Raw genomic sequence first — 27,396 nt, forward strand, 5'->3', positions numbered from 1 at the left:
AGAATGCTATACTGTATTTTCTGAAAAATTCACCCATAGAAATACGTGATTCTAATTTTGTACTTCTTTTTTTTTTTCCTAAGCAAACTATCTGTTGTCCGAAGGCTACTGCAGATTAAATTTGGCTACATATGTCAAAGCTTTTCATGCCCCCCCCCCATTATAAAAAAGTAAATGGGCAGCAGTGTTTACTAAAATGATCTTCTAAATTGGTAGATTCCACAAGGCACTCCAAGGCACTGTCAGTAAAAAAAAGAAAAAGAGTCTCAGAATCAAGACCTCAAGGGTGTGGTTATAAAAACTTTGTTATGAATTAAGAAAGATTTAAGAATATGCCTCTTATAAACTTACTTCTCAACAACAAGGCTTCTAACTTTCAGCTTGAGGTACAGAGGGTCCCTTTTCAAAAAAAAATTCTGTGCCTCTTTTGTCTAATAAAGTGGACTGTATTCTGATAATCACAAAGTTTCTAAGGGATTATATCAATTTGTACTAAAAGGAACAGTGATAATCCAACCCTTTGAGACCATCAGCTTCTAAAAAGCAAAACATAGCCTGAGAAAGCTGCTCAACTGCCATGTAGGATATGTCATAGGGATAAAGATGACCTATTAAGGAGAGCCAGGAGCCCAGAGGGTAAAGCTAAGAGGCATGGAGAACCAGTTCAAGGAAGCTAGGAGCCCTCATCAAGGAAGTGACATGTGCTCAGCTAAATTTCAAGATTTCTGTGAATGAGTGACTGCTATCTGCTTCCCTGATTTTTGAATGGAGAGGTCAACGATGTTATATTATCTTCATCTTAGTATTGTATATTGAGTTTGTAGGAGTCACATGAGTTGTCTTCTATTTCATAGCTCTTCCTATCAAGAGGAGCCTATCCATACCTGGATCTGATCTAGATAATGAGATGCTAGACTTTGAGCCTGATGCAATAATGGAATGAAATCTTGGTAGTCCTGGGGAAAGTGAGGGTATTTTGCACATAGGAGAAGTTTATGTATTGTAAATGGCCAAACACTTTGTTACTCTTCCCATCAACCTATGGAGTTTACTCTTCCCCATCCCCTCTCCCTCACCTTAAATATGGGTTTAACTATCCTGTGATAGTTTAAAAATTAGAATGTCGTAGAAGTTACCATGTGCAAATCACAGAGATAATTTTTTTAAGATTTATTTTTAGGGAGAGTCTGAACTAGGAAGGGAGAGAGAGAGAGAATCTTAAGCAGGTTCTACACTCAGCACAGAGCCTGACATGAGGCTCTATGCCACAACCCTGGGATCATTAAGCCAAAATCAAGAGTCGAAAGCTCAATGGACTGAGTCCTCCCTCAGATGCTCCTCACAGAGATACATTTTAAGAGCCCTTAGAGCATCTATTTCCTCATTCTAGGGTTTTTCCCTCTTGGGACATTTCTTGGAACTCAGCCACCATACCGTAGAAAGCCCAAGACACATGTATGGGACACATACTGATGTTCCATTTGATAGTCTTAGTACTCCCAGACACCAGCCTGCATCAAACCCAGTCATGTGAACAGGCCATAGTGGCAGTCCAGGACAACTGAGGCCACGGATGATATAGCCAAATCCAGTATCACATGAAGTAAGAAAGCAACACTGCTTAGCTCAGTCAGTAAGACTAGTGAGAATTAACAAAATACTTGCTGTTTTAAGCCACTACATTTTGGAGCAACAATAGGTACTGAAATAGAAGTGTCACATGTATGGGAGGTAATGAAACCATGAGATGGATGAAACCTGATAGGCACATATGTTACATGAAAGAAAAAAGGCTTAGAACATAATCCTGAATACTCCAAAAATGCTTGACAGAGGAACAAATGCCAAAAACCAAGTCTGTGAAATGTGTTGATATAGGTATCAGGAAATCTAGGAGATTGTCAATGACCTGTAAGCCAATGGAAGATGGAGGGGCCACAGAGGTGAATACTAATGAGAGATCAAGTAAGATAGAGCTGATAGTTGCCTACTACATTTAATGACATGGGGGTGAAAGGTAGCCTTAAAAACTAGATTTGCAACATGACAGCGGAGAAGTCAGATTGTTAAAGGTTGACGTAGTAGAAGAATGAGAGGCAAATGAGTAGAGAGAAACAGAGAGTAAAGACTCTGTTGAAAGATCAGGAAGGATGACAAGAAGAAGTTCTGTGTGTATGAGAGAGAGAGACATGGAGAGAGACAGAGGGAGGGAGGAGAGAGAGAAATCTGGATACATTTAAATTACCTTTAAATACTGGGGAGAAAGAAAAAAAAAGTATAAAACTGAGGGTAAGAGAAAAATACGTGAGTAATATTTTACTCTTTCTAGAAGAGATCCTCAAACCACAGAACATCCATTTAGGCACTATCTATGTCCACTGTCCAAACACACAATAACCTCAAGAGAACATTTGCTACACAGCAGACTTTGTAATAACTTAGCTGAATCATGGATACAAAGGAAATTATTTTACTGATATATCAAAATGACCTTGCTAAAATGCATGTAATGGAATCTACAGTGGAAATTTAATCTTAAGACTTTATAGCTCAAAAGACTATTTTTTCCTACTTTAGATGAATTCTTCCTTTTAAGGTGAACAGTGAAAAGTATCTTTTGAGTAGACTGCACATATTTTGGGAAGACTTGCTAGAGTATATTCAGAAGTGTAAAAAATAACTACTTATTGTGAAAGAGTACACAAAATTTTTGCTGGACAAGCTTCTGGGGAACATCATGGAAATGTAAGATTGTGGGTAAAGTTAGATGTTGCCTTTCCCGGTGTGTGTCTATTCATCCATGAATGGACAGCCATGCAGGAGAGCCCTCTGGTCGAAGAATGGATTGTACCAATTTCTCTGGGTGTTTCGAACTGAAAGAATGAGTTGCTGCACTCAGATATAATCAAGAAGTAGCCAAAAAAAAAAAAAAATGGTAGTGAAAGAAGGTAAGACTCTAGATTATACAAGAAAGGCAAAAATCTAGACTAGTGACGGGATCAACACCAGGTAGGGTAGTTAGAACTTCCTGAATACACCTCCTGATGCAAGAAACCCTCTTGATCCAGATATGCAGGATTGTAGGGAGACACCTTGGGAAAAGTGCTGCAAGGGAAAAATACATTACACTAAGGGTTAGTAAATCATTCTTCAGGATGAAGGTAGTTTTCCTAGAGAAATTCTCATAGAAAAGAGAGGATTCATCCTGCCCTGCTCCTTGAGATTCCTTTCAGTCTGAGAAAATCACTATGTTTGAACTCAGGTGAGTTAGGCCTCTGGCTCAACCTTTTTTCCCATCCTTGGGCAGAATTTTCTTTGCTAATCCATTTTCTCCTTTATTTGAGTTAGTCTTACAGGAAAGTAGCAAAACACAGGATTTTCATCCTATTCTCGTCCTTCTTCCAGAACTTGCAACTTTCAATATTAAGCAAACCAAGAAGAATGAGGTAAGTTTAAAGACTAGTTAACAAGAACATAGAAGATAATTGGTTTCCAGATAATTTTATGAGGCAAAAGCACAAACCACAGCAGAATTTTTGGTACTGCATAAGCAATACTTATGCTCAATTCCACCTATTCCACTTGAAGAAAGTAAACCAAGGGAACATGGAAAATGTTCATTCACTGATTTCTAGCCCAAGGACAGCAAATCAGCAAGTTTTCCAGAAGTTCGTGAATCTTCAAAATATGCCTTTGTGTTGGCTCAACTCCTGCCAATTACCATCCTCCCTAAGCACCCTCAATGTTTTGAAAATAACTGTGCTTTCAAAGTTAAAGTATGTGCATCAAAAAATATGTATCAGATAGGGGCGTCTGGGTGGCTCAGTTGGTCTGTGCTGATGGCTCAGAGCCTAGATCCTGCTTTGGATTCTATGTCTCCCTCTCTCTGACCCTCCCTGACTCATACTCTGTCTCTCCCTGTCTCTCATAAATGAATAAACATTAAATATATATAATTATTTATATTTACATATATATGTATATGTGTGTGTGTGTGTATATATATATATATATATATATATATATATATATATATAATACACAGATCACCCCTTCAAGAAAAAAATTATTGGCCCTAAACATCAAAGGTGCTATATTTGAGAAATCCTGTGTTAGAGTTGTGATGAAGTCTAATTTTCCTTTATTTATGAATCCCCTCTATTTTGTAACAATAAAATCCTATCATAGGCATGTTGGAAGAAACAGATCTTCCAATCCATTAGGTTTTCAGGAAGTGAAGAGAATTACTATTGCTACATCTGAAAACAATACTAAGTCATTAAGAAATTAAAAAAAGAGTGTCCATTACACTGGAATATTTGTGCAACTTAGACTTTTAGGTATATTTGAAGTTCAGGAATGCTTTTAAATATGGATAGGGGCACCTGGGTGGCTCAGTCAGTTAAGCACCCTACTCTTGATTTCAGCTCAGGTCATGATCAAGCCATGCCTCAGGCTCTGCTATGACATCACGGAGCTTGGCTGAGATTCTCTCTTTCTCTGCCCCTCCCCTCATGCACATGCTCTCTCTCAAACATTTAAGATAAATAAATAAATGTGGATAAACTCTCTACTATTCTGAGTTCATAAGAAACTTTCTATAATATTCTAAAGTTTTCCTTTACTTTTCTCATGGAATTGCCAAACAAGACACTAAGGTACTTAGAGGCAAAGTGACTCCAGATTTCTATGAATGAGTCTAACATTACAGTGGTTGCTTAAAACTCTCAGGAAAATAAGCAAGATTAAAGTAAAAGATGTACTTTTTAAATTCATTTTGTGAAATGTTATAATTGGTACCCAGTTATATTTAATTCTTTCTTCGAACCATTTAGACTTATATACGAATTTCAGAGATAGCTAAAATAGAGAAAAGGTTGTAGAAATTCTTCATGTTGATTCTGTGGCAATGATCTTAAAGGGCCCAGTGGGAACAAGCAAATTGAAGGAGGTAAAGAACGTAAATTGACTCTCTGGGGAACTTGATAGTTAAGAGGTAGAGACTTGAAAAATGGCCCTGTCACCAAAAAGAAGGAAATCTTGCATTGACAGCATTTTTCAGTTTCCAACAATTTCATTTAAAGGAAATGCCATGTTTAAAATCTTGGGAACACAATCTATGACCTGTGTGTTTTATCACATAAAGACACCTACCTTACAAATCCAAATGATAGGTTAATCTATAGTGGGCATTTTCAAGAATGTGATGAAATTATAAAATGTCAATCGTATTTATAATTTTAAATTTTAACAGCTCTACAGCTGTTGGATGGAGTCATTGTTTGAAATTCCCTAAAATCTCTGTTCATTGAAATATATATTTTTGTCTAAGCTCCATTATATCCAATGTGACATTAAATTACAAATACTCCACGGTTTTTAACACATTGTTTTCCTAACTACTGAAATAGTAGCATGAGTTAATTTATCTGATCTAGCAGCAGATTGCTAATTTAGAGAGAGAGGGGTCATGATTTTAAAACTAGGATGATGAATTGATCCAAAAGTTCTTTTCCTTAAGGGGATTGTTGAGAACACTACTTTCTAAGTGGCCACCTGGAAAAAAGAAAATGGTTCCTAAGAAATTTGGGATATGCTGCTTACGGTAATTCTTCCTAGAGGTTTACGTTGCGTATTAGAAGAATAAACCTGTCTCTGGGGTGCCTGGGTGGCTCAGTCGGTTAAGCATCTGACATTGGCTCAGGTCATGATATCACGGTTTGTGGGTTTGAGCTCCACGTCAGGCTCTGTACTGACAGCTCAGAGCCTGGAGCCTGCTTCGGATTCCGTGTCTCCCTCTCTCTCTGCTCCTCCCCCACTCATGCTCTGTTTCTCTCTGTCTCTCAAAAATAAATAAACATTTTAAAAAAGAAGAAGAAACCTGTCTCTAACAGGTTACACATTTTTGTTCAGTTACCCGGTGTGGTCTGTAACACCAATTAATATACTTTGGCTTTTACGACCTGAATGAAATTTAGAAATAGAGGTCTAGAACATGTAGCAGTGTTGGATGTCTTATCCACTGCTATATAACAGATTTTTATCATATCCTAGTTTCCATGGGTCATGGCTAAAGAAACAGCTGGATTTACTGTTCAGGGTCTCTAAGGCAGGAATAGAGTGTTGACTCAGGTTGGGATCATATCTGCAGCTCAGGATCCTCTTTCAAACTTAAGTGATTGTTGACATAATTCACTTCCTTGTCAGTGGCTTGCTTCTCTGAGGCTAGTAGGAGAGAGATATGCTGCTTCAAGTCTCTGACCTCTCGTCCTTTACAGATTAGATCATTCCCATCCAGAGTTATCTTCCTTTTGATTAACTGAAGTCAACTTATTAAAAACCTTAATCCCACCTGCAAAATCCCCTCACCTTTGCCCTAACACATAACCTAATCCCTGGAGTGGCAGCCCTTCTATCAATATGCCCCACCCACACTCCAGGACAAGGGAATAATATACAAACACTTGGATACCAGGAGGCAGGAATCATGGGACCATCTGGGGACCTAGTCTACCCATTAAGGAACTTTGAGGACAGCAGTAAACATAGTAGAGAGTTCAAAGGAGAAGACAAAAGATCCTAAGAAGAGCTTAGACCAACATTAGCCTTTTCCTGAGGGCCTACCCATTGGCAATGTCCCTATCAAAATAATTATGTCATAAACTGCATTCTTCAGACTGCTTCAGTTAAAAGGCAAAGTAGAGGGGATGGGGATGACTTGGTTGAGCATCTGACTCTTGATTTTGGCTCAGGTCACGATCCCAGCGTCGTGGGATTGAGCCCCATATTGGGCCCCATGCTCACCACAGAGCCTGCTTAAGATTCTCTCACTCTCTCTCCCTCCTCCCTTCTTCCCTGCTCACACTTGCTCTCTCTAAAAAAAATAATAATAAAATAAAAACTAAATAAATAAAAAATAAAAAACTACTAACTAGTTACTTTTACTAAGACCAGAAGCAAAATAGACTATTTCTGTTTAGGTACTTATTGCTGAAATATTAACATTTAAGCCAGAACTAAGGAGAACATACAAACAAATAGAAAATATTAGAAAATATTTTCTGTCACCTTTTCATATTTCCTAACATAGTGTCATTCTGGCATTTTCTTCCCATAAACATTTAGACCCATTAAATCATAACACAAAAGAGGAAAAACATATTGTGTCAAGCCTGGCCAATAACAAAGCAAGTTATCAGCTTTTGTAAGAATTGGAAATGTACATAGATAAATAATCCATAATAAGCACAAAGCTAAATAGAATGTCAGAATTAATTTCTAATGACTAGAGTCTAGATTTCAAGAGTCCTATTTCGTCAAAATTTATCTTCACTAAAAGGTTACCAAGTTTTTCTGACCATAATCACTGTTTAGAGTACTTTTTAATATCTCGGCATTTATTAAATAATTGTTTTAAAATTATATACCTAACCTTTACATTATATTCAAACTTAAGAGGAAGAAATAAAACGATAGAAAAAGTAGGGATGAGGTAAAATAATATTTTATCACAATTAACTTTAAGTAAGTTTTTAATTCAGAAACACAACCGTAGGAAACAACGTGGACGGAAGTCCATTACTGCCTTTGTTGTTTCATTAAATTGTACATAATATGCTTTTTAAGTGAAAGTAGAGTCTCATTCTTGTATTTACAATGATGGTTTTTAGCGTATTGATTTAAAAGATATTTTGCTTCTCTTTTCAACAGGAAGTATGAGATCACTGATAAAGCTTAAGCCCATATGTCTTGATAGAGCACTACTCTTTGTACCAGTTATACTCAGTACTTATTGCATATTTTAAATTATTTATATTTCAGAGGAAAGGGTTAGCTAGGTGATTTACATAGTAGTGGTAAAATCCCAGTCCGCAAAACTAACTGTAAAGAGCACAACTGATGCTTACTTCTCAGTATTTAGATAGTATCAGAAGCAGGATTATAATGTGACTCTCAAAACACCAGTGAAAAGCAACAAAACTTCCTTTTGGGAAGACAGAACAAAAGATCTAAGTTTCAAATCGTGGTGGATGAGCACATAAATCAGGTACAAAGATATAATTTCATATACAGCCAATTCTCTATTAGTAAGGGGATGTGGGTTCTGGGAGGCATGCACTTAATTCTGACTTATGCACACCACATTGTTGTCCATAGAACTTTACAAATCACCCTGCGAAAAAGGTTAATCAAATGTGTAGCATGACTTAGGATAAAATGCCTTGGATGGCTGACCAATTCGATTCATATCTCCTGGTGGAGATCCATAATGTCTCAATTCTTAATTATCTAGTCTTTTGTGCATTAAAAAAATGGCCAATAAAATGTCAGCCAAGAAACACACTGTTCATTCCTTTCAGGTTTATTTTAAACCTATTGCACTTAGGCTAGAGCTAAATCAATTTTTCATGAATATCTACCCCAGTAGATTGCACCTCAAGCCAGTTCAGATCCCCAGAGAATTTTAAAAAAGAGATTTATCAAGTAACAAGTAACACCTCAGGAAAAAGAAACAGGGTTTTTAATTGCTTTGTGCGCTCCATAATTGAAGGCAGGCACCTTCTTGAGGCACTGGCTGCCAGGAGGAGTGAGACTCCAGTTGGCCCTGCCTAATTAATCCTGTGATACAAACCTTCTGGCTTCAATTTTCACATTTCTGTCTCTTTTTAGAGGTGATAATAAAACTAAAAATTTATGTTGGTTACTGTATGACTATAACTGTGCCAGCGGAACACAAATAAAACCATATGGGCTAAAGAGACCTCGTCTCCACATTTCTGGTTTCTCTGTGGTAGGAGGCACGGGGGCAAGCTCTGTGCTGACAAGACAAGGTAGGGAAAATTCAGCAGCGGGGCGGAAGTGCAGGTCAACTCCTTCCTGGGAGTGTGCTCTGTGAAGATGACTCATTGAGGCATATGCTTTTTTTTTATTGACAAGGCAAAATTCTCAAAATAGAAGTGTACACTCTGAAAGCGCAACGGCTCAGTAGCTACAAATCATAAAACTGCACGAGAGCCTTTGATGAAAGACAAATTGGGCAACTTAGCCTTTAGAAAAGCTGTCAAAGCAGCAAGTGCAGGGTCTTTTATCTTAATAGCTTACATATTAAAACTAGTATGAAACATCTTTCAAAACATCGTGATACCAGCAACGTCCGTAGTTGAGCTGCAATGCGTAATGCCTCCCACGTTACGCATTGGCTCCACCATTGACGCGGATCAAAATCATTTTGCTTCTGTGGAGAACCTTGATTTCTAAGGTGACATTGTTCAAAGCCCTGTGGAATGATACTTATATAAAGAGGCCATGCCATTAAAGAAGATGTCCAATCAATAATATTGGTACTATAGTACCAGGGCGAAATCTATAAGAAAAGAAGCATATGGATTTGTCCTTATGTTAATTATGAGTCATGGCATTTGTTTTTTAAGACATAAAAAATTACTAAGACCATTCTATCCTATGACATTTTGAGTGGTTTTTTTTTTTCCTGCAAATATTTAATCTTCCATCTTGAAATACAAAGAGCATGGTATTTTGAAAGACTGGAGTAAAAACTTAAAAGGTACATCGCATCATGCTATTCATATATGCTTCATAAATTTTTTAAAAAGAGAAATTTTCTAAAATTATAGGACTTCAATTATTTTCATCTGCTTAAGGTTATGTCACTTTATTTAACTTCATCTTTTTTAAATCCGTGTTTATTTTGAATTCAATTTCCACTCTTTCTGCTGAATTTTTAAAAATATGAGAGCCATCTGGTGGTCAACAATTATATTTTTCTTAAAAACAATTCTGTGTGTCTTGCAAAATAAAGTGTTGTCCTATTTTTAAATTGGGTAATTTTTCAGTAGAAGCATTTTAACAAAGGTACTAATTCTCCATTCTCAGGTGCCTAGTTAAGTGGATTCTGAATATGAAATAGTCTTCTCAAATACTCTGTTTTCAGTGGACAGGCCATCCATTTGCTCTAAGTATCAAATGGACTCTTTGATCTATTTCACATATTTTCAGAGAAGTGCCTACAATTTTGCCAGGAGTTGTGAAACATACACATATGTTGTTAGAAGCTTTATAACATGTAGGTTTTAATACTTTTTAAATCAAAACAAACGATTTTTATAGAATAGTCTTCATATAAAGATGAAGCTTTGGAAACTAGGTTTAGGACTCCATGAAGATACACACGTGAAATGTAACTGAAAAAGGAAAGATTCAAATCTAAAAATTACAAAGGTTCAAATTTTGGCCAATGATAAGGAAAACATCAGAACAAAGCTGACATGAGTGGAAGTCGTTGAAATTCTACATGCCTGGATCATATATATTTTCAATAAGTCTCTCACCTTATAAAGTAATATATTGAGTGCATAAACACATATATTTATTATATACATATATCCGTATACTATAAAATGAGGCCTGTTGTGAATATATTAATACATGACAATTTCACTCCCATATCTACCTCATGATTGAAGTGTAAAGTTTTTGTTATTAGCCGACTTGGTTAACTATTTTTACTATTAGTTAACATGAATTGAGCATTTACTATATGGCAAATTCTTGACAAAAAGTTGTTTTTTGTTTTGAGAGAGAGAGAGAGAGCACATGCGTGTGACAAAAGAGAAGGAGAATCTTAAGCAGGCTCCCTCTGAGCATGGAGCCTGATGCAGGGCTCACTTTCCCTAACTGTGAGGTCATGACCTGAGCCAAAGTCAAGAGTCAGATGCTTAAGTGACTGAGCCACTCAGGCGCCCCCAGTAAAACTTTTTAAAATCGCCTCCTTAAGTCCATGTAGACACTACCTCACAGGCACTATTATCTTCCCACTAAACCAAGGAGGCATTTCAAAGAATGAAATTGCAGTAAAAGTCTAATGGCCTTGGTTTAACCTCAATTCTACACTTATTATCTATTATTCAAAACCAAAATGACAGCTAGACACCCTAATTTCTTGTAGTTTCACTGTTTTCAAAAATGTAACTGTGTCTTCAGTTAGCTTTGGTAACAGGTAAAGCACCAACCTTGTAAGCCAAATCTGTTACCTACTCACTAAGTGATGTGGGAAACAAATTACTATGAAGAAATCAAAACAACGTCTGGATGATTATCACCTACCATTTTAGCCCATCGTACACTCTTTCTTCATCCTCTTCTGGAACAAACTCCTTCCCTTCCCTTCAGGCTCTGTTCTCTCCCTGCTCCATCTCTGGAATTTGGGGGGAGGGGCGGATGCTAACCCTGGTACTTTGAAGATTGGCCATGTAACCCAGGTCTGGACACAGTGACATGCCAAAGGGAGAGCAGGGGACCCAAACGAGGACAGGCAGAAGCATTCCCTGTTTTTGTTTTGTTTTGTTTTGCCTTTGGTCTGAGAACAAGGATGATGAGAGCCCTTTCCTGTCAGATCCCTCAATTTAGGTGATGTAAGCATGAAGCTGCACTCAGCCCTGGACCCCTTGCCCTCTCCCCTACACACTCCTTTTTTTTAGGATTTATTTTTATTTTTGAGAGAGATAGCATGAGTGGGGGAGGGGCAAAAAGTGAGGGGACAGAGGATCCAAAGCAGGCTCTGTGCTGAGAGCAGAGAGCCCAATGCAGGGCTTGAGCTCACGAACTAGGAGATCATGAGCTGCGCTTAAGTCCAATGCTCAACCAACGGAGCCATCCTAGTGCCCCTCCTCTACACACTCTTCAGTTCATGGTCGAAGAGAATGAGGCAAACACACAGGGAACTACAAAAAATAAAGTAGGAAACATAGCCAAGATATAGCCTGCCTACCTGTGCCTAAAAGTCCCAAAGCAGTGTCATCCTTACATAACTTCCTTCAGAGGTTGAGCTCCCCCCAGAATCCTTCCACTAAACCTGTGGTCATTGTTGGTTTTTGTTTTTGTTGTTGTCATTTTTTGGCTTGAGCTAGTGTGAGTTGGATTTTTGTCACTTGAACACAAGAAGATATTAGAGTTGCAATTACAAAATATTAGGTTCCGTATGGCAGGAAACAGGGATAACCACTGTTTAGCCAATAGTGTCTTCTGAGTGCGTTTTAAAATAAACAATTTCCCTAGGAAAAGAGCCAATGTGCCTGCATATGGCAGGGAAGTGTGACACAAAGCACCAGACTGGTTGCGGCAAACACAGGAATGAGCCAATTTCCAAAAGCTCAACAGTTTTAATCCCCACCAGCATGTAATTTTTGTTTTTATCTCACCCTTATATGTGTAAAACCAGATTCAAAATTTACACACTTAAGGAAATATACACACACCCCTTCCTGATTTTGACTATGTTCAGGCCAGGAAGGAATTCTTTGAACTTTATCTTCATAAAGTGGCAGACAGACTGGAAGGAATAGTGTAAATTTCAATGAAATAGTGTAAATTTGAATAGTGTAAATTTCAAGGAATTTAACTCTTGTCACTAGAGACATAAGATGAAATAATCCACAAAACTTCCAAGTTGGACCACTGTAGCTTATTAGTAACTCAGCTTTGTCACTTCATCGATTATGAGAGTTGGTTAATCTCTCTGAATGACCACTTCCTTTTTCAATACAAGAGAGGAAGACCAAAGTCGATTTCAAGAATGGAGATAATCTATGAAAAGAGTCTAAAAGAGATGGTCAGTAAATGTCAGGTGTTGGTGCCGTTATAGACTTTTTTAATATCAGTATTAAGTCTGCATATACTTTTATTAACTAAAGCAATGGAAACACATGGCAAAGAGAAAAAAAGTTTCTTATTACTAATTTTGCTTTTTCTGAGTATTCATAATATTCTTCTTCTATAGGCACTAACAATCTTAAGAGTTAGAAAATGCAGTGCTGAAGTTAACAATATTATCCTTCTTCCAAATATATTTAATATTCTATTGTGACTTTGTTATCTTCCAGTCAATCTTGTTTAAACTAAGGTATTTCTCCAAATATTCCATTTGTCTTGTTTTTTAAAATATGGTGAGGGGGTGCGTGAATGGCTTAGTTTGTTAAGTGTCTAGCTCAGGTCATGATTTCAAGGTTGTGAGACGCAGTCCTGTTTTTGGCTCCACACTGGGCATCCGGACTGCTTAAGATTTTCTCTCTCCCTCACCTCCTGGCCCTCTCCCCGCTCACTTGCTCTTAAAAAAAAATAAATATGTATAATTTATATTTATATATAAATATATAATAATTTATATATAAATATAAATATATAAAAATATATACAAAATATATATAAATATAAAATATATACATATATATATACATATATATATATATATATATATGAGAAGAATTTTACAGTCTCATAGTCTACCCCATGACATTCATTCATAGAATGCACAGTATATTACATAATGTCTACTCAACCTCTGGTATATATTTGGACAAAACTACTAAATGAACATATTTAATCTGAGATGCAATTATTTAAACAGAATAAAGCCAAGTTTAAAAGTGATTCCCATTATATAAGAGAAAATAGGTCGGCAGTTCCCCAAATTTTGGGATTATTACAATCAGAAGAAAACTTGAAAAAGCACAGGTATGTGTGGCTCTCTACCCATACACCTGCTACATTATCATTGAATTGTCTGAGGTGTAGCCCTGGCCTTGAAATTTTTTAAAGACCACCTGTTGTTCTAATGGTCAGTACCAGTGGAGTAGCTTTCCTACTGTGCCTCTTAGCACTGCTTCAGCAGTTTCTAGCTGTTTCATTTCTTTTTCTCTAAGTCCAAAGTATCCAGTAGAGAAAATTTTATTTTGTAAAAGACATTGAAAACAAAATGAAAAATATCTTTTCAACCATTTAATCAAATTAACTTGTTTCCTCATTCACCACACTCTGGTAGGGACTAAAGAAGAGGAAAAAAAAAAATTACAAGACATAGATTAGGTCTTAATTTTTTTTAAATATAGTTCACATGATAGTCCCAAAATGACTTAATCACTTCAAGACAGTACAAATAAATATTTTTTAAGTTTTAAAGTTTACTTATTGGGGGGGGGGGGCAGATTGAGAGAGAGAGAGAGAGAGAGAGAGAGAGAATGAGAATCCCAAGCAGGGTTTTCCCCCCACCACTACGTAGGGCTCCATCTCATGACCCCTGAGATCATGACTTGAACCAAAATCAAGAGTTGACAATTAAATGACTAAGCCACCCAGGTGCCCCAGTGCAAGTATTTTTAAAATGCAAGTGAACCACCTAACTGTAGCTATCCTAAAGGAATTCCCAGATGAGTTTTTTATATACACCAAAATTTTCTTGGCAAATGTTACTGAAGTTTTGTTAGAATTGAGACTGATAGCCAGAAACCGCTTGACTGATTTTCATTCACTTTGGAGCTACATATATACAGCCTTTTATAGACTTTTTCTGATTCATAACAATATTCTGTCTCTTCCTTGAATCCACCACCTAGTCCTAAATGTGTGTGCACACCAGATGCTTATGTCGAGACTTTAGTGGCCGGGAACCATTCATGTGACCATAGCACCCATCTTCTTCATTGTCACATAAAGAATGAAGGGGAGGCCCCCATTTGCACAGATTTCTTTGCTGTTTTCTAAAAATCCCAATTAACACCACAGCTTGACGTGACTATATTTTCAAGTTTTAGGTCCCAAGATTGTAATCCCTACTTCAGGCTTATGATAAGAACCCAAGGTGATAATGCAAAAAGAAAGCACTTAACGGTGTGCCTAGGATATAGCAGCCACTCAGTAAATATGTTTTCAAAACAAATATCCAATCCCATTGTCTTGAAATCATAGTGTTAGTTTTAAAAGCAGTTTATTAAACAATTCCTTGAAGTTTGTCGTAAAAGAAGCACTATTTCACTTTACTGAAATCACTGCCAACTATTCCCAAACTTGCTGATTTTAATTTTTTACATTTGGAGTTTGTTGCCCTTAATCAAAGTTCAGTCTTTCAAAAAGGAGCAGTTGTAGTTTGCTAACTGGTGGCCTGAGGCTATCCAAAGCTATTCTTACCTGAAGCAGGTTGTGACAGATGCATAAATAATTGCAAGTAGAGTCACAGGGTACTTCTCTGCCTTTCATTAAGTCTTCCCTGTTTTCCCAGCAAAGACCAAGGAAACCAAAGTCATAGAACATCTGAACCCTGTCCAAACTTCAGTTGTATTTTAAAATTTCAGGTTAGCATACATAATATATTAATGCTATACAACTTTTATTGTGTTCACTTTAAAATTTATATTAAGTAGATTGCTACATTATGGTAATGTACTAAATTACCTAAAGCAAAGTAATACAATGATTAACTGACTATAAACATTGGTTTATGGTCAGATTATAAAGTATTACAATGATTAACATTATGCATTTTCATAACAGCAGAAAATTGCAGGATGAAATATCTGTGGATTGACTCGGTGCCATTAGGAATAATAAAACAGTGGTATAACTCAGTCTCAAGTTACATCTTGAGAGTAAACTTTGTTTTAAATCTCCTCCCTAAGTGGTTGAGAAATTCATTAATTTAAAATGCCCAACGTTTGCCAAACACAAGGTAGAGAATGTAAGTCTTCATGTTAATTTATAATAGTAAGCAAAATGGGGCTTCACTAACGGTTTTTAAGTCTTTTTCTCTAATACTCTGCCGTGGAACCAGATCAATTTTATTTGTTATGCTCTTTCAGTGGTTAAGTAAAACCGATGTACTCAAGATTGAGAACTCAACTTCTTTCAGAAATAGATTTGAAATGGGTTACAAACGTTAAAAATACACTTTCACATTGAGAGAAGTTTAGTACACCAGCTCTATAACCTAAGTCAATAGACAATTTCTTTCTGAGAAACAGGCAACACAGAGAAATGAAGACTTGAAGGAGAAGTCACAGATTTAGATTGTCCTTCAGAGGTAAAGAGTTGGAATGTAGGTAGGGAGCAACCTAAAGGATTTAGGCATCAGGGAGGAAGTCTAAAATATCACAGTGATGGACTAATGCTGGAAAACACCACAGCAGTATGTCTAAGCCTGAATTCTCATGTAGCCGTATAACTGCTTTATAATCTTAGGCAAATTACCTTAATTTTATCATTAAATGGGCATATCTCTCAGTTGCTGAAAGGATTAAATAAAAATTGTAAAGTGACTTGCCCATAATAGACAATCCATAAATGAATTATTTTGTATTTATTAATTTCTTTATATTTATTTCTAGTTGATTATAAACAGCTGATTATTATTAGATTCTGATGATAGGAAATAGTCCCAATAAGAAAAAAAAAAAGAGTAAAAAAATTGGGAAGGGCAGCTTAAGGACTTTGGCCCGGGAAAATGATATGAGCTTGGGGAATTGCATTAAGCCCTAAAATACATATGCTGACCAATTTATATTGCAGATCCTCAGACTTAACCACAATGGTATCTGTCTACCCCTGGGAGTGGAAGAGTTTGAGTCTTTCCTAAAACTAAACTTCTGTTATAGATACTCCTTTTTCAATGACTAAACCATCATACTGTAGTTACTTATGCTTTTGTCCACCTTTCGCTAGATTATGAACAATTTTCACAGAGGGAGTCGTATTATCTATAATCCTAGCTCCCAACACAGTTATAGGATTGTAACAGATGCTCCCTAAAGATGGCTTAAATTAACAGTTGAATTAATAAACGCCCAAAGAAAAAATTTTCAAATTAATTTTATTTGTCTATATTACTGTTTTAAGCAGACACATGATTGCCAATGGAAGTTAATTTTCTCAACTTCCATTGGCATCCACATATCCATGTAGCAGTTCATCTGTAGACTTCCCTCCTGCTTTCTACTATGTAACATAGTAGAATCACCCTTTGTTCTTGCTGTGTTTCTTAGAAAGTGGCTATAAATGGAGTGATATTAGACTTTCAACATGGCCACTATAACAATGTTGTAGAAAATAATTTAGTTCAAACTCGGACATGCCAGAATAGGTCAATGTAATGCTTTTGGGGTTGGGTGGATGGTGTTACAAGCAAAATGACACCTGAAAGCATATTTTTATCCAGAGTAAAAAGATGGTAATATTCCCTGATAATAATGAAGCTATATAGAAAAAAGTTTTTTTTTTTTCAAGTTTCATTCCTACCATGGTATCCAAATGCCTCTTGCTGAATTCAATTTTGTTTCATTTTTGTTACCCTTAAAAACTCCAGAGAACAAATTTTTATCATCAGTATATGAACCAATTGCTAATGTAAAACTCTCTCAAAATAAGGCTGTGTCCTATTTTTCTAGTGGCCTGCGATGAGGTTAAGTACAGAAATGTTAATTGCCCACACACTTTTGATGAACAATGTGTACAGTTTCAGTGTCCCTTTCCTCTCTCCCTATGCTTATTCTGATTATATTTATGGATATGAAATTTTACGCCTCTTGAATAAAATTATAAAAGTGGAGGCTTATATTGTGTATGTATGCTTTTTAAAGTTTATTTTCTAAATAATTCATCCTATCACATTTCATAAAAGTGTCAGTCTGTAACAGGTAACAAAAAGAAAAAGAAACTAGTCTTCCACCATATATAGTTTGACAGGCACTGTCTGCCACTACATAGTTTCTTTAAAAGAAAAAAGAAAGAAGGAAAACACTATTTTAACTTGTTAAATATTTGGCAATACTCTATCTTCTCTTATGCTGCATTCCATTTGTTATTTGTGTGGTCACAAAGTATCATTTTAACAAACCATAAAGGTATCAAAACTGAGTTTAACAGCAACAAAATCTGACATAATTTCCCGCTTAAAATGCTTTAGTGGCTTCTCCTTAACAAAACAATGCTTTTGAAGTTTTAAAAGACACTGTAAGATCTGCCTCTAGACTATTCTTTTAGCCTGATCTCTTCTCCAGCCCTCATTCTCTCCCTCTTCACTATCGACCACAGACCTTCGATGCCATTTCCAGTTCTCTAAGTGCACGTTTACTCTCTTCATGAACCTTCTTTATCTCTCTGGCCTCATATGCATATACAGATACATGTGTACACATAAGTGCATATACACATGTATACCTAATATTGTCAACCCCTACTCTTTCATTAGGGACCAAACTACAAGGAAACTTCTCCTGAGCCCTTGGCCTCATACTGTTAATTCTTTCTATTTGCCTTTCATACAATTTTCTACACATTTAAAAAATGTTTAATAGCCTTATCTTTCAGTGGATCATAGCCTTGTAAGGGCAAGGAGCTGGCTTCTAGACTTTTGTATTCATAGAACCCTGCTGAGTACCCGATACATTATGGGTTGTCAGTGTCATTAAATGAATTAATGCCTAAGCATGATGCTTGAACTGGTGATTTCTAATTATAAATTCTCATAAATTTATCTTTTACTTCATATCTTATACTTTACTTTTTTCCGCAACACACCCATAACATTTTGAAGCCATTATAATTACATTGTTAATTCATAGAAAGAATACTATAATCTCTAGCCTTTTTTATCTTATTATTATAACTTAGATCTCTCTACAGCAAACATGCTGTACCAAGAAGTTTGCTGTTGAAAAAATTCATCTTACCATTTCTGGCAGTTTATTCTCCCAACTTGTCAAGGGTATTTAAAATTCTGATCATTCCTTTAATGTGATACAACTTATAAAGGCCAACATTAACCCAGGGGGAAGAGTGGGATAAAATCTCTTGAATTCAGTATAGCTTGCTCTTATTTTGAAATTAGACTCTCTAGAACTTCACTATTTCAGATTAATTTACACTAACTTCAACTGTAGTTCAGTCCTCAATACAGGTTTCTTTTTGTTTTGGGTCTGTTAAAATAACACCTAATTTAGTGTTATTATTTAGGTATTATTAATTTTAAAACATTGATTTCTTGCCTACCTACCACGAGCCAGACAGAATGATAAGGACTTTCAAACAGACTTATTACTTATTGTAGACTTCTGAGGCTATTCCTATTATTTCTCAAGACCCGAGTCCTCGAGAAATCAAGTGATCTGTATTAAAATAAGTGGCTCAAGTACAAGAGAGCCAAAATTAAAACCCAGCCTGATGGACTCCACACCTAGTACCATTTTAAGTGCTCTTTTTATCATCATCACTAACCTTTTCTCAAAATGTGTATGATTTCTCCAACAGCTCTTTTAAGATTATCAAAATCTAAAATAATTGCCCTCAAAGGCTGTAATCTAAAACACATTCTGTACATTCATGAAACCAATCAGAAACCCTATGAAAGCAAAACATAAAGAAAAAGGTTAGCGCATAGAGTGGTGTTTAGTGCAAAATAAGAAATGATGAGTGACTGAGTCATGACTGGCTTGTCATCAGTCATCATGGCTGGCTTGACAGGAAGGGAGCAGCAGTTCAACTTGTTCCCAAGTCAAATGAGTTGTCTTGATGGCCATGGAAATGGGCAAAATTATTCGGTACAATTTAAGTTTAAACTTACGTTAATAATTTTCAAAGCAGAAAAATCTAGCAATCTGTGTATTCTTTCTAAGTATAATACCGTATCAGATGTGAAACAGAAACGGACTAACTCCATTTATCTTCCTTTCCTAGATGACAATATTTGTCTTTGTCCTTGAGTCATCAAATCTATTCACTCTACTCAAGTATGAAGCAAGAAAAAGAAATCTGTAGGGAATGCACTTCCCTGTGAAATGGAGGCCACTTCCAAAGAAAGACTAGGTCTTGTCCACAGATCATCATCGCACTGATATAACACTACTGAAATTATATAATCTAAGAATGCTGGTTCAGTTGCTCAGAACTTACTGCAAATGTGACTAGTTATACAATCACTCAGCCAGAGACTGTTTTCTCTTACACAGCACAAAATGTGGCCAGCTGTGTCCCAAATGTTTGCTACCGACCAAAAGCGAGATCAGATACGAGAGTATAATTGGCCACAAACATAAGTTAAAGTATACAGCCTTTAGGTATTTGCCATTACACAAAAGAAAACCTGGTAACACATCTATAGAAACCCTAATAATTTACCAATTACCTTAAACATCTATCTGTCAGTTTTATTATACATGCTCATGTAAATAAATCACCATTAGCCTTCATAACAAAAACAATAGTTTTAAAACACAAACACCCTTCCAACTATTAAGTCGATGCTTAGTTTCAAGTGATTTTTTTTTTCCTCTCGCTGTATAACATTGCCTCCGTAAGAATAAGGAATCCTCTTATAAGAAAACCTGATGATGTATAACAGGCAACTGAAAATATAAACTGAGTTATGTTGTAATGAGGCAGATTTGCTGTTGGAAAATGTACAAATGTTCTTCAAAATAGCTTTCACATGAAATGGGTTTTGATTGTTGCTTTGATCATTGGGTTAGAAGTGATGGAGGAAATCTTATCCACTATATAAGCTGAGTGTGGAAACCTGTATTAAGCAGAAGCTTAAGTACAGAACATTAAGTCTCTAGAAATACCTTGTACATAGAAGTGAAATGGCAGAAAACAGAAATTTTCAGGCTTGCATAAATATATTTCCACTTTTCAATTTATAAGAGCAATTACTGCTGAGGGGGAAGGATATTTCAAGGGGATTAATGACCAACTGAAGGTAATGATTCCTGCCCTCATGTTAGGCCATCAACTCCCTTCAGGGATGAAACCTAATCAATCTGTCATTATTGAGATGTGGTATAAGTACTTCAAAAAAAAAAAAAAAAAAAAAAGAAAGAAAGAACTATCTCATTTGATGCCAATAAACTCCTGAAGATAAAGGAACATGATCATCTTCAGGAAGACCACTTTGATTGACTTTGTCCAAAAATCTGCAAAGAAATTTAACAGGCTGACTATTAAACTAAAATATTCGCCTACAGCCACATTCACATTAAGTCAGTGATTGCATAACCTTAAGAAGCCACAATTTCTCAGTGACTGTGAGGCTTCTTTGTAACATGATGTAACAATTGCTTTCTTTCGCCTACTCAATAAACATTATTTTGGGAAACAATTAAGCACCAGGCAATGTCTCAGGGGCAAGAAATAAAACTGTGACAAAGACATAGTCCCTAACCTCAAAGAATTTTTAGTCCACTGAGCAAGACAGTCCAGTAATAAAGGAATTTCAAACTAGAGTACAGAACTGTACGATGCACAGGAGAAGCGTATATGTCAGGGTTTTTTTTTTTTGTTTTTTTTTTTTAATGTTTGTTTATTTTTGAGAGAGAGAGAGAGGACAGAGCATGAACAGGGGAGGAACAGAGAAAGAGGGAGACACAGAATCTGAAGCTAGCTCCAGGCTCTGAGCTGTCAGCACAGAGCCCCATGCGGGGCTTGAACTCACCAACTGTGAGATCATGACCTGAGCCGAAGTCGGCCGCTTAACCGACTGAGCCACCCAGGTGCTCCTATCTCAGTTTTTAGAATGGGCATGAAAGGTGATTAGAAAAATTTGTCCACTGGAAAGGACCTTGAAGTAGAAAATAATTAGCTAAAATGCTGATCTCCCATATAGGGGTGATAGTGCTTCCAAATAAACGCCTAGAAATAATTTAGGAAAAAACAACCCATTCAAGCCAGTGCAAGTTGTCCTGTATGACCCAACAAATCATGGCCTGGGTGATGAGAGGTAAGGCTAGACCACTAAAGGGAGACTCGGACATAAAGGTCCCTAGTAAACAACATTAATAGATCTAATCCTAAATTCAGTGGAAAAATCATTTGAGAGTTTTGAGTGAAGAACTGACATGATCCTATTTTAGAAAGTTAACTTTAACAGAGTAAAAGGGAGGAGCAGGGTTGAACTTAGCTTCAACAGAGTTAAATGGAAAAACCATTCCTGTAATGCAGGAAAGGGATGATAGTGGCAGGAAAAATAGGGGCACAATGAATTTATCAAAGAATAATGAGGAAATAGGAGTTAAAATTTACTGAGTATTAATGAATAGGAGAAGAGATGGCATTCTCTAAGGTGAAAAGAGAAAACAGATTCACAAGGATACAAATGACTTTCACTATGAAACTTGCAGTTTGAGGCTAGGACATCCAAGTAGAGATGTCTGTTAGATATGTAGACAGGAAGGCCTTGTCCTGTGGAGAAAAGGCTAGGACAGAAATAAAGAGTATCAGTATATAGTTATGCTGATTAAAACATTCCAAGTGGATCAAACTGCCTAAGGGGTATAGTGAGGATAGACCAGAGAGATGAACTGAGGAGTCAGCTTAATATTCAAAATCATTTAGGTGATGGGAAGCTATAGAAAATACATAAAGAAACATACAAAGAGGCAAGTAGATGAGGTAGGAAAACATGAAAGAGCATGTGTTGTCATATAAACTCCAGTGGAGTTTGTCTGATTCCTAGCATCCATGCCCTCCTCTTCCGGTAAAGCTGCCTTAACTGTGACTTGGGTAAACTCTTCATTCCACTATCAGGTGTGTTCTTCAGACTTCATCCCTAGGACCCAGAAGTTGAAATAAGCATGAAATAAGCAAAACCCTGTCAGACTATTCTCTTTCTGCCTAAAACGATTGATTCAAGGGTGGGCACACACCTCAAATCAATTCAGTCAGTATGAGTACAATTTAGCCATAGGATCTGGAGTTACTTAGGAAACAGATTCTTCTGTTGAATAGGTCTGATGATTCTGTAAGGTTAAACCATATTATCTTCCTCCATAGCCTCCGAGAAGGGAACTGACCCAAAGGTAGGCAGGAAATAGGGATCCTTCAGCACTCCCACAGAAGAAGTCTCACACAGAAGCTCACCCTTGAGCTCTCACACAGAAGCCGGTTACAGTTTTGCAGCTCATTCTCTCCCCATCTTCCTACCAAGAGTCTCTGTCTGAAATAGTCCCATGCTTCCTCACTTTCAGACACTTAAGTCTCCCTAGAAAACTGCTACAGGTTGGCTTATTTTCATTTTAAGTCTTCTGACTGTAGAAGAAATATAAAATCATGGGGAAATTCAATATTGGAGGAATTACAATGCAGAACATTAAATTTAGCACCAACCCCACTATTCAAGGATATTAACTGTTAAAATCCTGATGTAAAATGTATATAACTAAATTAAAATTCTTCTGCCTAAAACAGAAATAGACCTTAAGGAAATGTGTGAAATGTCCATTTAGGCTATTTTGAATGGCAAGACTGTAGATGAATTTTTTTCATTTCCCTGTGAGAGTTAACCTCTCATCTCTGCATATTACCTATATATCAAGGAATTTCAGATTTTGAGATTTTTTTTTCTTTCCAATTTACCATGGCTAAGCATTCACTCACAGAGATTACAGGGATCCAGAAATGAAATAATCAGCATCTGTCATTCTCCCTTTCTCCCCAAAGAGGCAAAAATTCTGTGGTTGAAATCTTAAGGACTTCAAGAAGAGATTGGTGTCATAAAAATAAAACAAGTAACCTGTATATGTATAAAAAATACAACTCATCAGCTTCACACCACTAGCAGGTAGGCATAGGGGATTTGGAAATATCCAACAAGAGTTAAGTTTGATTCTAGATTGTGTATTTTAAAATGTTGATTTAAACCAGTTACTGTGTATAACTTTATCGAAGTTAGATGGTAATATACAGACTTAGTCACCTAATCTTAACAAATCTTAGCAGGAGTTTATAGCTTTGGGTTTAACCCATCAGTCTAACACCAACTAACTTGGGCAAGAAATTTTGTCCACTATTGTAAAATAAGGAAGTTTTGTTTTTTGGTTTTTCTTGTTGTCAAAATCAGAGGGGAAAAACTGATTTTTTTTTTTTTTTGCAGAATGAGTTCACTGTTTCAAGCATTCAATATTTCTGATGAAATGGATTTTAATACATCACATTTTATTAAAATTTTTCATCAAAAATTACATTGAAATAAAGCCTCGTGTTCTTTTCCAAGCAAGTTGAACTGCTAAGCAGTGGCATCTTATTTTACATATAACTCTCCATGTAGTTGTGTGGAAGTTAATGAAATAACATTTGAGCAATAAATAATATATCAAATGCTTTCTCTCCTGATAGCCCACATCTTAAAATAGATTCAATGTGTACCATATCTTTGAAAGTTCAAGTGAGATTTAAGATGACTCCCAGATATTTTAATTCCATGATATAAATTAATGGCTCCAGCAAATATTCTAATGTTACATTTCTCCTTACAACAATTCTTTCAACAGTTGATGAGTCCTAACCAGAGCTGATATTAAAATCATGCTCTAGAGAAACATAATTTTAACCTGTCAAGTGGTTCAGATCCTTTCCAAGATAGAATAAGAATTAATTTTATTTAAGGCAATAAAATTTACTGCATATACCAAAAATTTGTAGAAATTATAAGAGATTTACTCTTTAACTCTTGAGTCATCCCTTAGCATAAATCCTTAACATAGAAAGTCTGTATTACCTTCCTTTATTGTCTTCTCTGGTCCCTACTAACAATCCAGAGGTGGACTTTCCACAAGGTAGGTATCTCAGTATTTTCTCTCATTAATGTATGTGCTTGTCTCAGCAAACAAAATAAAGTATTTGAGAGCTTTGTTTTGTTTTTTAATTAACAGGTGACTAACAATGAGGGACTATTTTCAGCATGTATATTGTGATTTCAAAACTCTCCAATAAGGAATTCACAGTATGTCTCTTGCTGCTATAGATTAGATTATTTCCAAAAGAGGCCCCTCTACTGCTTAGGTATTATTTTGTTGGCTCAACTGTTTTTTGGTTTGGGGGGGTTTCTTTGGCTGGGGAGGGGGAGTAGAAAGAGGGATTCTGGGAACATAGCAGAGATACCCTAATTTCAGGATCTCCTACCTTTTTGAAGGGTCTGGGTGTTTTGGTCACATCAGTCCTCAAATCGTGATGGGGGAGGGCAGAGGAAGGGAAGTGGGGAGAAAGTGAGGTCCTTTTACTTTATCACAGTTATCCCACACCCTCCTCTGGAATCTGACTCCTGTTTGAATTTAGGTAACAATTAAAAAGCAGTGATGCCCAACTCTCCGCCCTAGCCAAATGCATTTGAGACGTTTCCATTAAAGAAACATTCATCTCTCAAGCCAAAATTCCGACCTCTGTTTGTCCATAGTCAGGAAAGTCTCTTTAGCTGTTTATATTACGCAGAGATAGCAGGCTGGAGTCCTGACCTATCACTTACCCTTCACTGTAGCTGCTAAAGCACCTCTTAGAAATTCTAGCCTTTAGGAAGCACAGTGTGAAAAACCACTGGTCTAGAATGGTCTGTCAGGGTCCTTCTGGGTCCCAAACCCTTAGATTTGGCATCACCCAAGACTAGCAGTTTCTGTGGGTAATGTTATATCCTTCCTTAGTTATTTAGGATTATTTAGTATTAATACATCAGGGGTTACATTAGGAACTATATTTCCAATACATTCACCATGATTTGGGGACACAACTGTAGGGCAGATTGTGGTCCTGGATCTCTAATCCACCAGAAATGCCAATATTCTAGTTACCTCTCAAGAGATGGAATAAAAGATGAAGATAAAGATTAGATGAATATAAGTAAATAGAAAAAAAGATTCAAAGGAATTTTTTTCTGTTAAGAAATAGGCTGGCAAATTTAGGTTTTCTTTTTTATTAAGATTAAGAAGACCCCCACCAGTATATTATGTTGTCCGGATCCCTAGGTCAAGGGCTGGATGAAAACTTGAATCCTGTAACTGGACCCTACAGATCTGTCTGGAGCTGACACTGCCCTCTGGCTGCCAATTTGGATTAAATCCTTACAGAAAAAAGATCTACAGCTCTTAGGGAAGAAGCACCTTCAGCTTAGGAAATGAAGTTTTTAATACCATTCGCCGAGTCACTCATCTGGGTCGTGAAGTCAGTACCGTCTTCCTACGCTCCTAACAGTACAGCACTGCTAAAGGGCCGCATCCCGCTCCTGTCGATTTTAAGCATTTGATACTTCCAAGAAGAAGACATGTTTTTAAAACCCACCTTCCATAAGAATAAAAATAAACACACTTCATAGAAAATCACAATGAGACCAATTCTTTCACCAGCATCTCTGGTTTTCCCATGTTTTTGCATAATGAAAGGGCTAATATAACATAACAAATCCTAAACTGTTTTCGCAAGGAGTGGAAAAAAGATGTGTAAAAGTATGCTCTGTCTTGCTTCCTTCTGTTCACAATGTATCTAAATAAAACAAATGGTGTTCTTGCTCTTTCTGTCTGTTTCCCAATCTGTTTGGATAGTAGCCACCATTCCACAGCCAACCATAATATCTGACACTTCCTGACATCATGAAAGCCACCATCTGTCTATCACCAAAACCCTGTACTTTTTAAAGACTACTTGGCTTGATCCTTAATGAAGCTTCACGTTGAAAGCACAGATCAGTGTAGAAGGGATGCAGGGAATAACTGACACAAGGAATCTGTATAAAATCACGTTTTCATTAGATTCAGTCTGAAAACACAAAGTGAAATGTTAAGGCCCCTTTGCAGGCAGATAAACCTCGGTTTAGTTTCAATTGTGTTTCATTTCCGATTTGCCTGTGAAAGTTTAGACAGGGTTGGACACCAAGAATAAACCTCAACTAAAACCTAAGCCTTAAATCCAATATTTTCAGTCTTGTAAAATTAAACAGTTAGACATGGCTTTGCACTGTGTATATTTGAACTATGGAAAAAGAAGAAAAAAAAAATCCATCACTTACTTTCCCAAGGCTTGAGAAACTCATGCCATTTAAAACTGAATCAACTTCTTCTTTAACACCTGAGCGATTATCCAGGAAACAAAGGAGGTTCTGTATGTCTTCACTTGTAAATGTCACAGGTGAACACAAACAAATGAGTGCTGGCAACATCAAGTCACTCTTTGTTTTATTAAACTGTTGTACCTCTATACGTGCAACTAGGGAGTATGTTAACAAGGGAGACTGAGAAGATTTTCCTAGGTGATTTTATTAAGTTCTTGCAGAAAAAGTAAAACTTTCCAGGTGGCAGACAGAACAACGACTTGCATATACAAATTTCATCACTGCACACCCACTGCTGTGATTATGTGGTATGTCACCTTTCCACCAATCTCCTTTTTTCCCCCTCCCTCCTTACCTCAATATCATTCCTGTGGTTCCTGTAACAATTTCATAAATCCAAGTTTTAGGAAGTCATGTGCTTTCCTCTAGCAGTGAAAAAAATACTAGTGGGCACACAAATACAGACAGACTACATTCATGTATGTGTATGTATGATGTACGTATTTATACAAACACACAGCAAGAGACAGACACAAGGTGTGTGTGTGTGTGTGTGTGTGTGTGTGTGTGTGGTCTAGAATAGGCTAAGTTCTCATCTTAAACAGGGGGAAAACTACTCATGGAATTCTATATGACAGTCCTTATAGGACATGAAGTTGATTTGTTCAGAAAATACCTTGGTCAAATAAGATTAAGTGCTTATTCTATAGCAGGTACAAGATCAAGCCATACATACTTACTTCATTGGATTC

At 36.5% G+C, this 27,396-nt stretch overlaps 1 long non-coding RNA gene across 3 annotated transcripts in view; it reads left to right on the forward strand.

The window, feature by feature from the left end:
- LOC125929962 (uncharacterized) overlaps window positions 1-23,826 on the forward strand; it is a 65,021-nt gene extending 41,195 nt beyond the window's left edge. For 2 of the 3 annotated variants that reach the window (XR_007460017.1, XR_007460015.1), the window contains exons 3-5: window positions 3,406-3,446; window positions 23,272-23,392; window positions 23,705-23,826. This is a non-coding gene — a long non-coding RNA (uncharacterized LOC125929962). The remainder of the gene's footprint in view (window positions 1-3,405; window positions 3,447-23,271; window positions 23,393-23,704) is intronic. The other variant, XR_007460016.1, reaches the window with a different exon arrangement.
- Window positions 23,827-27,396: the final 3,570 nt, after the last annotated feature.

The sequence above is a fragment of the Panthera uncia genome, chromosome A2 (genome assembly GCF_023721935.1).
Source record: "Panthera uncia isolate 11264 chromosome A2, Puncia_PCG_1.0, whole genome shotgun sequence".
Lineage (NCBI taxonomy): Eukaryota > Metazoa > Chordata > Mammalia > Carnivora > Felidae > Panthera > Panthera uncia.